Source organism: Scyliorhinus torazame, chromosome 20, assembly GCF_047496885.1.
Source record: "Scyliorhinus torazame isolate Kashiwa2021f chromosome 20, sScyTor2.1, whole genome shotgun sequence".
Classification (NCBI taxonomy): Eukaryota; Metazoa; Chordata; class Chondrichthyes; order Carcharhiniformes; family Scyliorhinidae; genus Scyliorhinus; species Scyliorhinus torazame.
In genome coordinates, this window is record NC_092726.1 from 98,056,758 (window position 1) to 98,072,515 (window position 15,758).

The following is a 15,758-nucleotide window of genomic DNA, read 5'->3' on the forward strand; positions in this document are numbered from 1 at the left end:
GCTTCCCGGCATTGCCGATCAGCTGGGTGTGTGCTTCCACCCATTGCCGATTAGCTGGGTGTGTCCTTCCCGGCATTGCCGATCAGCTGGGTGTGTGCTTCCCCGCATAGCCGATCAGCTGGGTGTATGCTTCCCCCCATTGCCGATCAGCTGGGTGTGTGCTTCCCCCCATTGCCGATCAGCTGGGTGTGTCCTTCCCCGCATTGCCGATCAGCTGGGTGTGTGCTTCCCGGCATTGCCGATCAGCTGGGTGTGTGCTTCCACCCATTGCCGATTAGCTGGGTGTGTCCTTCCCGGCATTGCCGATCAGCTGGGTGTGTGCTTCCCCGCATAGCCGATCAGCTGGGTGTATGATTCCCCCCATTGCCGATTAGCTGGGTGTGTGCTTCCACCCATTGCCGATTAACTGGGTGTGTCCTTCCCGGCATTGCCGATCAGCTGGGTGTGTGCTTCCCCGCATAGCCGATCAGCTGGGTGTATGCTTCCCCCCATTGCCGATTAGCTGGGTGTGTGCTTCCCCCATTGCCGATCAGCTGGGTGTGTCCTTCCGCGCATTGCCGATCAGCTGGGTGTGTGCTTCCACCCATTGCCGATTAGCTGGGTGTGTCCTTCCCGGCATTGCCGATCAGCTGGGTGTGTGCTTCCCCGCATAGCCGATCAGCTGGGTGTATGCTTCCCCCCATTGCCGATTAGCTGGGTGTGTGCTTCCCCCCATTGCCGATCACCTGGGTGTGTCCTTCCCCACATTGCCGATCAGCTGCGTGTGTGCTTCCCGGCATTGCCGATCAGCTGGGTGTGTGCTTCCACCCATTGCCGATTAGCTGGGTGTGTCCTTCCCGGCATTGCCGATCAGCTGGGTGTGTGCTTCCCCGCATTGCCGATCAGCTGGGTGTGTGCTTCCCGGCATTGCCGATCAGCTGGGTGTGTGCTTCCACCCATTGCCGATTAGCTGGGTGTGTCCTTCCCGGCATTGCCGATCAGCTGGGTGTGTGCTTCCCCGCATTGCCGATCAGCTGGGTGTGTCCTTCCCCCCATTGCCGACCAGCTGGGTGTGTGCCTTCCCCCCATTGCAGATCAGCTGGGTGTGTCCTTCCCCGCATTGCTGATCAGCTGGGTGTGTGCTTCCCCCCATTGCCGATGAGCTGGGTGTGTCTTTCCCCCCATTGCCATCAGCTGGGTGCGTGCTTCCCCGCATTGCCGATCAGCTGGGAGTGTGCTTCCCCCCATTGCCGATCAGCTGGGTGTGACCTTCCCCCCATTGCCGATCAGCTGGGTGTGTGCTTACCCCCATTTCAGATCAGCTAGTGTGCGTTATCCCCATTGCCGATCAGCTGGGTGTGTGCTTCCCCCCATTGGCGATCAGTTGGGTGAGTCCTACCCCCCATTGCCGATCAGCTGGGTGTGTGTTTCCCCCATTGCCGATCAGCTGGGTCTGTGTTTCCCCCATTGCCGATCAGCTGGGTGTGTGAATCCCCCCATTGTCGATCAGCTGGGAGTGTGCTTCCCCACATTGCCGCTCAGCTGGCAGTGTCTATCCCCCCATTGCCGATGAGCTGGGTGTGTCCTTCCCCCCATTGCCGATCAGCTGGGCGTGTGCTTACCCCCCATTGCCAATCAGCTGGGTCTGTCCTTTCTCCCCATTGCCAATCAGCTGGGTGTGTGCTTCCCCCCATTGCCGATCAGCTCGGTCTGTCCTTCCCCCCATTGCTGATCAGCTGGGTGTCTGCTTTCCCCGACTGCCGATTAGCTGGGTGTGTGTTTCCCCACATTGCTGATCAGCTGGGTGTGTGCATCCCCGCATTGCCGATCAGCTGGATGTGTGCTTCCCCCCATTGCCGATCAGCTGGGTGTGTCCATCCCCGCATTGCGAATCAGCTGGGTGTGTGCTTCCCCCCATTGCCGATCAGGTGGGTTTGTGCTTCCCCCCATTGCCGATCAGCAGGGTGTGCCCTTCCCCTCATTGCCGATCAGCTTGGTGTGTCCTTCCCCCATTGCCGATCAGCTGGGTGTGTGCTTCCCCGCATTGCCGATCAGCTGGGTGTGTCCTTCCCCGCATTGCTGATCAGCTGGGAGTTTCCTTCCCCCCATTGCCGATCAGCTGGGTGTGTGTCTCTCCCCATTGCAGATCATCTTGGAGTGTGCTTCCCCCCATTGCCGATCAGCTGGGAGTGTGCTTACCCCCATTGCCGATCAGCTGGGTGTGTGTTTCCCCCATTGCCGGTCAGCTGGGTGTGTGTTTCCCTCCATTGCCGATCACCTGGGTGTGTGCTTCCCCGCATTGCCGATCAGCTGGAAGTGTCCTTCCCCGCATTGCCGATCAGCTGGGTGTGTGCTTCCCCGCATTGCCGATCAGCTGGGTGTGTGCTTCCCCCCATTGCCGATCACCTGGGTGTGTGAATCCCCCCATTGCCGATCTGCTGGGAGTGTGCTTCCCCACATTGCCGATCAGCTGGCAGTATCTATCCCCCCATTGCCAATGAGCTGGGTGTGTCCTTCCCCCCATTGCCGATCAGCTGGGTGGGTGCTTCCCCCCATTGCCGATCAGCTGGGTCTGTCCTTTCTCCCCATTGCCGATCAGCTGGGTGTGTGCTTCCCCCCATTGCCGATCAGCTCGGTCTGTCCTTCCCCCATTGCTGATCAGCTGGGTGTGTCCTTCCCCCCATTGCCGATCAGCTGGGTGTGTGTTTCCCCACATTGCTGATCAGCTTGGTGTGTGCATCCCCGCATTGCCGATCAGCTGGGTGTGTGCTTCCCCCCATTGCCGATCAGCTGGGTGTGTCCTTCCCCGCATTGCGAATCAGCTGGGTGTGTGCTTCCCCCCATTGCCGATCAGGTGGGTGCGTGCTTTCCCACATTGCCGATCAGCTGGGAGTGTGCTTCCCCCCATTGCCGATCAGCTGGTTGTGTCCTTCCCCCCACTGCCGATCAGCTGGGTGTGTCCTTCCCCCCATTGCCGATCAGCTGGGTGTGTCTTTCCCCGCATTGCCGATCAGCTGTGTGTGTCCTTCCCCGCATTGCCGATCAGCTGGGTGTGTGCAACCCCCCATTGCCGATCAGCTGGGTCTGCCCTTCCCCCCATTGCCGATCAGCTGGGTGTGTGCTTCCCCCCATTGCCGATCAGCTGGGTATGTCGTTCCCCCCATTGCCGTTCAGCTGTGTGTGTCCTTCCCTGCATTGCCTTTCAGCTGGCTGTGTGCAACCCCCCATTGCCGAACAGCTGGGACTGCCCTTCCCCCCTTTGCCGATCAGCTGGGTGTGTGCTTGCCCCCATTGCCGATCAGCTGGGTATGTGCTTCCCCACTTTGCCGATCAGCTGGGTGTCTCCTTCCCCCCATTGCCGATCAGCTGGGTGTGTGCCTTTCCCCATTGCCGATCAGCTGGGTGTGTGCTTCCTCGCATTGCCGATCAGCTGGGTGTGTGCTTCCCCGCATTGCCGATCTGCTGGGTGCGTTCTTCCCCACCATTGACGATCAGCTGGGAGTGTCCTTCCCCCCATTGCCGATCAGCTGGGTATGTGCTTCCCCCCATTGCCGATCATCTGGGTGTGTCCTTCCCCCCCATTGCCGATCAGCTGGGTGTGTGCCTTCCCCTCTTGCCGATCAGCTGGGTGTGTCCTTCCCCACCATTGCCGATCAGCTGGGAGTGTCCTTCCCCCCATTGCCGATCAGCTGGGTGTGTGCTTCCCCCCATTGCCGATCAGCTGGGTGTGTCCTTCCCCGCATTGCCGATCAGCTGGGTGTGTGCTTCCCGGCATTGCCGATCAGCTGGGTGTGTGCTTCCCCCCATTGCCGATCAGCTGGGTATGTCGTTCCCCCCATTGCCGTTCAGCTGTGTGTGTCCTTCCCTGCATTGCCTTTCAGCTGGGTGTGTGCAACCCCCCATTGCCGATCAGCTGGGACTGCCCTTCCCCCCATTGCCGATCAGCTGGGTGTGAGCTTGCCCCCATTGCCGATCAGCTGGGTATGTGCTTCCCCACTTTGCCGATCAGCTGGGTGTCTCCTTCCCCCCATTGCCGATCAGCTGGGTGTGTGCCTTTCCCCATTGCCGATCAGCTGGGTGTGTGCTTCCCCGCATTGCCGATCAGCTGGGTGTGTGCTTCCCCGCATTGCCGATCTGCTGGGTGCGTGCTTCCCCACCATTGACGATCAGCTGGGAGTGTCCTTCCCCCCATTGCCGATCAGCTGGGTGTGTGCTTACCCCCATTGCCGATCAGCTGGGTATGTGCTTCCCCCCATTGCCGATCATCTGGGTGTGTCCTTCCCCCCATTGCCGATCAGCTGTGTGTGTGCCTTCCCCTCTTGCCGATCAGCTGGGTGTGTCCTTCCCAACCATTGACGATCAGCTGGGAGTGTCCTTCCCCCCATTGCCGATCAGCTGGGTGTGTGCTTCCCCCCATTGCCGATCAGTTGGGTATGTGCTTCCCCCCATTGCCGATCATCTGGGTGTGTCCTTCCCCCCATTGCCGATCAGCTGGGTGTGTGCCTTCCACTCTTGCCGATCAGCTGGATGTGTCCTTTCCGGCATTGCCGATCAGCTGGGAATGTGCTTCCCCCCATTGCCGATCAGCTGGGTGTATCCTTCCCCCATTGCCGATCAGCTGGGTGTGTGTTCCCCCGCATTGCCTATCAGCTGGGTGTGTGCTTCCCCCCATTGCCGATCAGCTTGGTCTGTCTTTCCCCCCACTGCCGATCAAATGGGTGTGTGCTTCCTCCCATTGCCGATCAGCTGGTTGTGTGCTTCCCCCCATTGCCGATCAGCTGGGTGTGTCCTTCCCCGCATTGCCGATCAGCTGGGTGTGTGCTTCCCGGTATTGCCGATCAGCTGGGTGTGTGCTTCCACCCATTGCCGAACAGCTGGGTGTGTACTTCCCGGCATTGCCGATCAGCTGGGTGTGTGCTTCCCCGCATAGCCGATCAGCTGGGTGTATGCTTCCCCCCATTGCCGATTAGCTGGGTGTGTGCTTCCCCACATTGCCGATCAGCTGGGTGTGTCCTTCCGCGCATTGCCGATCAGCTGGGTGTGTGCATGCCCCCATTGCCAAACAGCTGGCTGTTTGCTTCCCCCCATTGCCGATCAGCTGTGTGTGTGCTTCCTTCCATTGTCGACTAGCTGGGTGTGTGCTTCCCCCATTGCCGATACGCTGTATGTGTGCTTCCCCCCATTGCCGATCAGCTGGGTGTGTCCTTCCCCCCATTGCCGTTAAGTTGGGTGTGATCTTCCCCCCATTGCCGATCAGCTGGGTGTGCCTTTCCCCGCATTGCCGATCAGCTGGGAGTGTGCTTCCCCCCATTGCCGATCAGCTGGGTGTGTCGTTCCCCCCATTGCCGATCAGCTGGGTGTGTCCTTCCCCGCATTGCCGATCAGCTGCGTGTGTGCTTACCCCCATTGTCGATAAGCTGAGTCTGCACTTCCCCCCATTGCCGATCAGCTGGGTGTGTGATTCCCCCCTTTGCCGATCAGCTGGGTGTGTGCTTCCCCCCATTGCCGATCAGCTGGGTGTGCCCTTACCCCCATTGCCGACCTGCTGGGTGTGTGCCTTCCCCCATTGCTGATCAGCTGGGTGTGTGCTTCCCCCCATTGCCGATGAGCTGGGTGTGTCTTTCCCCCCATTTCCATCAGCTGGGTGCGTGCTTCCCCGCATTGCCGATCAGCTGGGAGTGTGCTTCCCCCCATTGCCGATCAGCTGGGTGTGACCTTCCCCCCATTGCCCATCAGCTGGGTGTGTGCTTCTCCCCATTGCCGATCAGCTGGGTATGTCGTCCCCCCCATTGCCGTTCAGCTGTGTGTGTCCTTCCCCGCATTGCCTTTAAACTGGGTGTGTGCAACCCCCCATTGCCGATCAGCTGGGACTGCCCTTCCCCCCATTGCCGATCAGCTGGGTGTGTGCTTCCCCCCATTGCCGATCAGCTGGGTATGTGCTTCCCCCCATTGCCGATCAGCTTGGTGTCTCCTTCCCCCCATTGCCGATCAGCTGGGTGTGTGTCTTCCCCCATTGCCGATCAGCTGGGTGAGTGCTTCCCCGCAATGCCGATCAGCTGGTTGTGTGCTTCCCCGCATTGCCGATCTGCTGGGTGCGTGCTTCCCCACCATTGCCGATCAGCTGGGAGTGACCTTCCCCCCATTGCCGATCAGCTGGGTGTGTGCTTCCCCCCATTGCCGATCAGCTGGGTATGTGCTTCCCCCCATTGCCGATCATCTGGGTGTGTTCTTCCTCCCAATGCCGATCAGCTGGGTGTGTGCCTTCCCCTATTGCCGATCAGCTGGGAGTGTCCTTCCCCCCATTGCCGATCAGCTGGGTGTATACTTCCCCCATTGCCGATCAGCTGGGTGTGTGTTCCCCCGCATTGCCGATCAGCTGTGTGTGTCCTTCTCCCCATTGCCGATCAGCTTGGTCTGTCCTTCCCCCCACTGCCGATCATGTGGGTGTGTGCTTCCTCCCATTGCCGATCAGCTGGGTGTGTGCTTCCCCCCATTGCCGATCAGCTGGGTGTGTCCTTCCCCGCATTGCCGATCAGCTGGGTGTGTGCTTCCCGGCCTTGCCGATCAGCTGGGTGTGTGCTTCCACCCATTGCCGATTAGCTGGGTGTGTCCTTCCCGGCATTGCCGATCAGCTGGGTGTGTGCTTCCCCGCATAGCCGATCAGCTGGGTGTATGCTTCCCCCCATTGCCGATTAGCTGGGTGTGTGCTTCCCCCCATTGCCGATCACCTGGGTGTGTCCTTCCCCACATTGCCGATCAGCTGCGTGTGTGCTTCCCGGCATTGCCGATCAGCTGGGTGTGTGCTTCCACCCATTGCCGATTAGCTGGGTGTGTCCTTCCCGGCATTGCCGATCAGCTGGGTGTGTGCTTCCCCGCATTGCCGATCAGCTGGGTGTGTGCTTCCCGGCATTGCCGATCAGCTGGGTGTGTGCTTCCACCCATTGCCGATTAGCTGGGTGTGTCCTTCCCGGCATTGCCGATCAGCTGGGTGTGTGCTTCCCCGCATTGCCGATCAGCTGGGTGTGTCCTTCACCCCATTGCCGACCAGCTGGGTGTGTGCCTTCCCCCCATTGCAGATCAGCTGGGTGTGTCCTTCCCCGCATTGCTGATCAGCTGGGTGTGTGCTTCCCCCCATTGCCGATGAGCTGGGTGTGTCTTTCCCCCCATTGCCATCAGCTGGGTGCGTGCTTCCCCGCATTGCCGATCAGCTGGGAGTGTGCTTCCCCCCATTGCCGATCAGCTGGGTGTGACCTTCCCCCCATTGCCGATCAGCTGGGTGTGTGCTTACCCCCATTTCAGATCAGCTAGTGTGCGTTATCCCCATTGCCGATCAGCTGGGTGTGTGCTTCCCCCCATTGGCGATCAGTTGGGTGAGTCCTACCCCCCATTGCCGATCAGCTGGGTGTGTGTTTCCCCCATTGCCGATCAGCTGGGTCTGTGTTTCCCCCATTGCCGATCAGCTGGGTGTGTGAATCCCCCCATTGTCGATCAGCTGGGAGTGTGCTTCCCCACATTGCCGCTCAGCTGGCAGTGTCTATCCCCCCATTGCCGATGAGCTGGGTGTGTCCTTCCCCCCATTGCCGATCAGCTGGGCGTGTGCTTACCCCCCATTGCCAATCAGCTGGGTCTGTCCTTTCTCCCCATTGCCAATCAGCTGGGTGTGTGCTTCCCCCCATTGCCGATCAGCTCGGTCTGTCCTTCCCCCCATTGCTGATCAGCTGGGTGTCTGCTTTCCCCGACTGCCGATTAGCTGGGTGTGTGTTTCCCCACATTGCTGATCAGCTGGGTGTGTGCATCCCCGCATTGCCGATCAGCTGGATGTGTGCTTCCCCCCATTGCCGATCAGCTGGGTGTGTCCATCCCCGCATTGCGAATCAGCTGGGTGTGTGCTTCCCCCCATTGCCGATCAGGTGGGTTTGTGCTTCCCCCCATTGCCGATCAGCAGGGTGTGCCCTTCCCCTCATTGCCGATCAGCTTGGTGTGTCCTTCCCCCATTGCCGATCAGCTGGGTGTGTGCTTCCCCGCATTGCCGATCAGCTGGGTGTGTCCTTCCCCGCATTGCTGATCAGCTGGGAGTTTCCTTCCCCCCATTGCCGATCAGCTGGGTGTGTGTCTCTCCCCATTGCAGATCATCTTGGAGTGTGCTTCCCCCCATTGCCGATCAGCTGGGAGTGTGCTTACCCCCATTGCCGATCAGCTGGGTGTGTGTTTCCCCCATTGCCGGTCAGCTGGGTGTGTGTTTCCCTCCATTGCCGATCACCTGGGTGTGTGCTTCCCCGCATTGCCGATCAGCTGGAAGTGTCCTTCCCCGCATTGCCGATCAGCTGGGTGTGTGCTTCCCCGCATTGCCGATCAGCTGGGTGTGTGCTTCCCCCCATTGCCGATCACCTGGGTGTGTGAATCCCCCCATTGCCGATCTGCTGGGAGTGTGCTTCCCCACATTGCCGATCAGCTGGCAGTGTCTATCCCCCCATTGCCAATGAGCTGGGTGTGTCCTTCCCCCCATTGCCGATCAGCTGGGTGGGTGCTTCCCCCCATTGCCGATCAGCTGGGTCTGTCCTTTCTCCCCATTGCCGATCAGCTGGGTGTGTGCTTCCCCCCATTGCCGATCAGCTCGGTCTGTCCTTCCCCCATTGCTGATCAGCTGGGTGTGTCCTTCCCCCCATTGCCGATCAGCTGGGTGTGTGTTTCCCCACATTGCTGATCAGCTTGGTGTGTGCATCCCCGCATTGCCGATCAGCTGGGTGTGTGCTTCCCCCCATTGCCGATCAGCTGGGTGTGTCCTTCCCCGCATTGCGAATCAGCTGGGTGTGTGCTTCCCCCCATTGCCGATCAGGTGGGTGCGTGCTTTCCCACATTGCCGATCAGCTGGGAGTGTGCTTCCCCCCATTGCCGATCAGCTGGTTGTGTCCTTCCCCCCACTGCCGATCAGCTGGGTGTGTCCTTCCCCCCATTGCCGATCAGCTGGGTGTGTCTTTCCCCGCATTGCCGATCAGCTGTGTGTGTCCTTCCCCGCATTGCCGATCAGCTGGGTGTGTGCAACCCCCCATTGCCGATCAGCTGGGTCTGCCCTTCCCCCCATTGCCGATCAGCTGGGTGTGTGCTTCCCCCCATTGCCGATCAGCTGGGTATGTCGTTCCCCCCATTGCCGTTCAGCTGTGTGTGTCCTTCCCTGCATTGCCTTTCAGCTGGCTGTGTGCAACCCCCCATTGCCGAACAGCTGGGACTGCCCTTCCCCCCTTTGCCGATCAGCTGGGTGTGTGCTTGCCCCCATTGCCGATCAGCTGGGTATGTGCTTCCCCACTTTGCCGATCAGCTGGGTGTCTCCTTCCCCCCATTGCCGATCAGCTGGGTGTGTGCCTTTCCCCATTGCCGATCAGCTGGGTGTGTGCTTCCTCGCATTGCCGATCAGCTGGGTGTGTGCTTCCCCGCATTGCCGATCTGCTGGGTGCGTTCTTCCCCACCATTGACGATCAGCTGGGAGTGTCCTTCCCCCCATTGCCGATCAGCTGGGTATGTGCTTCCCCCCATTGCCGATCATCTGGGTGTGTCCTTCCCCCCCATTGCCGATCAGCTGGGTGTGTGCCTTCCCCTCTTGCCGATCAGCTGGGTGTGTCCTTCCCCACCATTGCCGATCAGCTGGGAGTGTCCTTCCCCCCATTGCCGATCAGCTGGGTGTGTGCTTCCCCCCATTGCCGATCAGCTGGGTGTGTCCTTCCCCGCATTGCCGATCAGCTGGGTGTGTGCTTCCCGGCATTGCCGATCAGCTGGGTGTGTGCTTCCCCCCATTGCCGATCAGCTGGGTATGTCGTTCCCCCCATTGCCGTTCAGCTGTGTGTGTCCTTCCCTGCATTGCCTTTCAGCTGGGTGTGTGCAACCCCCCATTGCCGATCAGCTGGGACTGCCCTTCCCCCCATTGCCGATCAGCTGGGTGTGAGCTTGCCCCCATTGCCGATCAGCTGGGTATGTGCTTCCCCACTTTGCCGATCAGCTGGGTGTCTCCTTCCCCCCATTGCCGATCAGCTGGGTGTGTGCCTTTCCCCATTGCCGATCAGCTGGGTGTGTGCTTCCCCGCATTGCCGATCAGCTGGGTGTGTGCTTCCCCGCATTGCCGATCTGCTGGGTGCGTGCTTCCCCACCATTGACGATCAGCTGGGAGTGTCCTTCCCCCCATTGCCGATCAGCTGGGTGTGTGCTTACCCCCATTGCCGATCAGCTGGGTATGTGCTTCCCCCCATTGCCGATCATCTGGGTGTGTCCTTCCCCCCATTGCCGATCAGCTGTGTGTGTGCCTTCCCCTCTTGCCGATCAGCTGGGTGTGTCCTTCCCAACCATTGACGATCAGCTGGGAGTGTCCTTCCCCCCATTGCCGATCAGCTGGGTGTGTGCTTCCCCCCATTGCCGATCAGTTGGGTATGTGCTTCCCCCCATTGCCGATCATCTGGGTGTGTCCTTCCCCCCATTGCCGATCAGCTGGGTGTGTGCCTTCCACTCTTGCCGATCAGCTGGATGTGTCCTTTCCGGCATTGCCGATCAGCTGGGAATGTGCTTCCCCCCATTGCCGATCAGCTGGGTGTATCCTTCCCCCATTGCCGATCAGCTGGGTGTGTGTTCCCCCGCATTGCCTATCAGCTGGGTGTGTGCTTCCCCCCATTGCCGATCAGCTTGGTCTGTCTTTCCCCCCACTGCCGATCAAATGGGTGTGTGCTTCCTCCCATTGCCGATCAGCTGGTTGTGTGCTTCCCCCCATTGCCGATCAGCTGGGTGTGTCCTTCCCCGCATTGCCGATCAGCTGGGTGTGTGCTTCCCGGTATTGCCGATCAGCTGGGTGTGTGCTTCCACCCATTGCCGAACAGCTGGGTGTGTACTTCCCGGCATTGCCGATCAGCTGGGTGTGTGCTTCCCCGCATAGCCGATCAGCTGGGTGTATGCTTCCCCCCATTGCCGATTAGCTGGGTGTGTGCTTCCCCACATTGCCGATCAGCTGGGTGTGTCCTTCCGCGCATTGCCGATCAGCTGGGTGTGTGCATGCCCCCATTGCCAAACAGCTGGCTGTTTGCTTCCCCCCATTGCCGATCAGCTGTGTGTGTGCTTCCTTCCATTGTCGACTAGCTGGGTGTGTGCTTCCCCCATTGCCGATACGCTGTATGTGTGCTTCCCCCCATTGCCGATCAGCTGGGTGTGTCCTTCCCCCCATTGCCGTTAAGTTGGGTGTGATCTTCCCCCCATTGCCGATCAGCTGGGTGTGCCTTTCCCCGCATTGCCGATCAGCTGGGAGTGTGCTTCCCCCCATTGCCGATCAGCTGGGTGTGTCGTTCCCCCCATTGCCGATCAGCTGGGTGTGTCCTTCCCCGCATTGCCGATCAGCTGCGTGTGTGCTTACCCCCATTGTCGATAAGCTGAGTCTGCACTTCCCCCCATTGCCGATCAGCTGGGTGTGTGATTCCCCCCTTTGCCGATCAGCTGGGTGTGTGCTTCCCCCCATTGCCGATCAGCTGGGTGTGCCCTTACCCCCATTGCCGACCTGCTGGGTGTGTGCCTTCCCCCATTGCTGATCAGCTGGGTGTGTGCTTCCCCCCATTGCCGATGAGCTGGGTGTGTCTTTCCCCCCATTTCCATCAGCTGGGTGCGTGCTTCCCCGCATTGCCGATCAGCTGGGAGTGTGCTTCCCCCCATTGCCGATCAGCTGGGTGTGACCTTCCCCCCATTGCCCATCAGCTGGGTGTGTGCTTCTCCCCATTGCCGATCAGCTGGGTATGTCGTTCCCCCCATTGCCGTTCAGCTGTGTGTGTCCTTCCCCGCATTGCCTTTAAACTGGGTGTGTGCAACCCCCCATTGCCGATCAGCTGGGACTGCCCTTCCCCCCATTGCCGATCAGCTGGGTGTGTGCTTCCCCCCATTGCCGATCAGCTGGGTATGTGCTTCCCCCCATTGCCGATCAGCTTGGTGTCTCCTTCCCCCCATTGCCGATCAGCTGGGTGTGTGTCTTCCCCCATTGCCGATCAGCTGGGTGAGTGCTTCCCCGCAATGCCGATCAGCTGGTTGTGTGCTTCCCCGCATTGCCGATCTGCTGGGTGCGTGCTTCCCCACCATTGCCGATCAGCTGGGAGTGACCTTCCCCCCATTGCCGATCAGCTGGGTGTGTGCTTCCCCCCATTGCCGATCAGCTGGGTATGTGCTTCCCCCCATTGCCGATCATCTGGGTGTGTTCTTCCTCCCAATGCCGATCAGCTGGGTGTGTGCCTTCCCCTATTGCCGATCAGCTGGGAGTGTCCTTCCCCCCATTGCCGATCAGCTGGGTGTATACTTCCCCCATTGCCGATCAGCTGGGTGTGTGTTCCCCCGCATTGCCGATCAGCTGTGTGTGTCCTTCTCCCCATTGCCGATCAGCTTGGTCTGTCCTTCCCCCCACTGCCGATCATGTGGGTGTGTGCTTCCTCCCATTGCCGATCAGCTGGGTGTGTGCTTCCCCCCATTGCCGATCAGCTGGGTGTGTCCTTCCCCGCATTGCCGATCAGCTGGGTGTGTGCTTCCCGGCCTTGCCGATCAGCTGGGTGTGTGCTTCCACCCATTGCCGATTAGCTGGGTGTGTCCTTCCCGGCATTGCCGATCAGCTGGGTGTGTGCTTCCCCGCATAGCCGATCAGCTGGGTGTATGCTTCCCCCCATTGCCGATTAGCTGGGTGTGTGCTTCCCCCCATTGCCGATCAGCTGGGTGTGTCCTTCCGCGCATTGCCGATCAGCTGGGTGTGTGCTTCCCGGCATTGCCGATCAGCTGGGTGTGTGCTTCCACCCATTGCCGATTAGCTGGGTGTGTCCTTCCCGGCATTGCCGATCAGCTGGGTGTGTGCTTCCCCGCATAGCCGATCAGCTGGGTGTTTGCTTCCCCCCATTGCCGATCAGCTGGGTGTGTGCTTCCCCCCATTGCCGATCAGCTGGGTGTGTCCTTCCCCGCATTGCCGATCAGCTGGGTGTGTGCTTCCCGGCATTGCCGATCAGCTGGGTGTGTGCTTCCACCCATTGCCGATTAGCTGGGTGTGTCCTTCCCGGCATTGCCGATCAGCTGGGTGTGTGCTTCCCCGCATAGCCGATCAGCTGGGTGTATGCTTCCCCCCATTGCCGATTAGCTGGGTGTGTGCTTCCACCCATTGCCGAATAGCTGGGTGTGTCCTTCCCGGCATTGCCGATCAGCTGGGTGTGTGCTTCCCCGCATAGCCGATCAGCTGGGTGTATGCTTCCCCCCATTGCCGATTAGCTGGGTGTGTGCTTCCCCCCATTGCCGATCAGCTGGGTGTGTCCTTCCGCGCATTGCCGATCAGCTGGGTGTGTGCTTCCACCCATTGCCGATTAGCTGGGTGTGTCCTTCCCCCCACTGCCGATCAGCTGGGTGTGTCCTTCCCCCCATTGCCGATCAGCTGGGTGTGTCTTTCCCCGCATTGCCGATCAGCTGTGTGTGTCCTTCCCCGCATTGCCGATCAGCTGGGTGTGTGCAACCCCCCATTGCCGATCAGCTGGGTCTGCCCTTCCCCCCATTGCCGATCAGCTGGGTGTGTGCTTCCCCCCATTGCCGATCAGCTGGGTATGTCGTTCCCCCCATTGCCGTTCAGCTGTGTGTGTCCTTCCCTGCATTGCCTTTCAGCAGGCTGTGTGCAACCCCCCATTGCCGAACAGCTGGGACTGCCCTTCCCCCCTTTGCCGATCAGCTGGGTGTGTGCTTGCCCCCATTGCCGATCAGCTGGGTATGTGCTTCCCCACTTTGCCGATCAGCTGGGTGTCTCCTTCCCCCCATTGCCGATCAGCTGGGTGTGTGCCTTTCCCCATTGCCGATCAGCTGGGTGTGTGCTTCCCCGCATTGCCGATCAGCTGGGTGTGTGCTTCCCCGCATTGCCGATCTGCTGGGTGCGTTCTTCCCCACCATTGACGATCAGCTGGGAGTGTCCTTCCCCCCATTGCCGATCAGCTGGGTATGTGCTTCCCCCCATTGCCGATCATCTGGGTGTGTCCTTCCCCCCCATTGCCGATCAGCTGGGTGTGTGCCTTCCCCTCTTGCCGATCAGCTGGGTGTGTCCTTCCCCACCATTGCCGATCAGCTGGGAGTGTCCTTCCCCGCATTGCCGATCAGCTGGGTGTGTGCTTCCCGGCATTGCCGATCAGCTGGGTGTGTGCTTCCCCCCATTGCCGATCAGCTGGGTATGTCGTTCCCCCCATTGCCGTTCAGCTGTGTGTGTCCTTCCCTGCATTGCCTTTCAGCTGGGTGTGTGCAACCCCCCATTGCCGATCAGCTGGGACTGCCCTTCCCCCCATTGCCGATCAGCTGGGTGTGTGCTTGCCCCCATTGCCGATCAGCTGGGTATGTGCTTCCCCACTTTGCCGATCAGCTGGGTGTCTCCTTCCCCCCATTGCCGATCAGCTGGGTGTGTGCCTTTCCCCATTGCCGATCAGCTGGGTGTGTGCTTCCCCGCATTGCCGATCAGCTGGGTGTGTGCTTCCCCGCATTGCCGATCTGCTGGGTGCGTGCTTCCCCACCATTGACGATCAGCTGGGAGTGTCCTTCCCCCCATTGCCGATCAGCTGGGTGTGTGCTTACCCCCATTGCCGATCAGCTGGGTATGTGCTTCCCCCCATTGCCGATCATCTGGGTGTGTCCTTCCCCCCATTGCCGATCAGCTGGGTGTGTGCCTTCCCCTCTTGCCGATCAGCTGGGTGTGTCCTTCCCCACCATTGACGATCAGCTGGGAGTGTCCTTCCCCCCATTGCCGATCAGCTGGGTGTGTGCTTCCCCCCATTGCCGATCAGTTGGGTATGTGCTTCCCCCCATTGCCGATCATCTGGGTGTGTCCTTCCCCCCATTGCCGATCAGCTGGGTGTGTGCCTTCCACTCTTGCCGATCAGCTGGATGTGTCCTTTCCGGCATTGCCGAGCAGCTGGGAGTGTGCTTCCCCCCATTGCCGATCAGCTGGGTGTATCCTTCCCCCATTGCCGATCAGCTGGGTGTGTGTTCCCCCGCATTGCCTATCAGCTGGGTGTGTGCTTCCCCCCATTGCCGATCAGCTTGGTCTGTCTTTCCCCCCACTGCCGATCAAATGGGTGTGTGCTTCCTCCCATTGCCGATCAGCTGGTTGTGTGCTTCCCCCCATTGCCGATCAGCTGGGTGTGTCCTTCCCCGCATTGCCGATCAGCTGGGTGTGTGCTTCCCGGTATTGCCGATCAGCTGGGTGTGTGCTTCCACCCATTGCCGAACAGCTGGGTGTGTACTTCCCGGCATTGCCGATCAGCTGGGTGTGTGCTTCCCCGCATAGCCGATCAGCTGGGTGTATGCTTCCCCCCATTGCCGATTAGCTGGGTGTGTGCTTCCCCACATTGCCGATCAGCTGGGTGTGTCCTTCCGCGCATTGCTGATCAGCTGGGTGTGTGCATGCCCCCATTGCCAAACAGCTGGCTGTTTGCTTCCCCCCATTGCCGATCAGCTGTGTGTGTGCTTCCTTCCATTGTCGACTAGCTGGGTGTGTGCTTCCCCCATTGCCGATACGCTGTATGTGTGCTTCCCCCCATTGCCGATCAGCTGGGTGTGTCCTTCCCCCCATTGCCGTTAAGTTGGGTGTGATCTTCCCCCCATTGCCGATCAGCTGGGTGTGCCTTTCCCCGCATTGCCGATCAGCTGGGAGTGTGCTTCCCCCCATTGCCGATCAGCTGGGTGTGTCGTTCCCCCCATTGCCGATCAGCTGGGTGTGTCCTTCCCCGCATTGCCGATCAGCTGCGTGTGTGCTTACCCCCATTGTC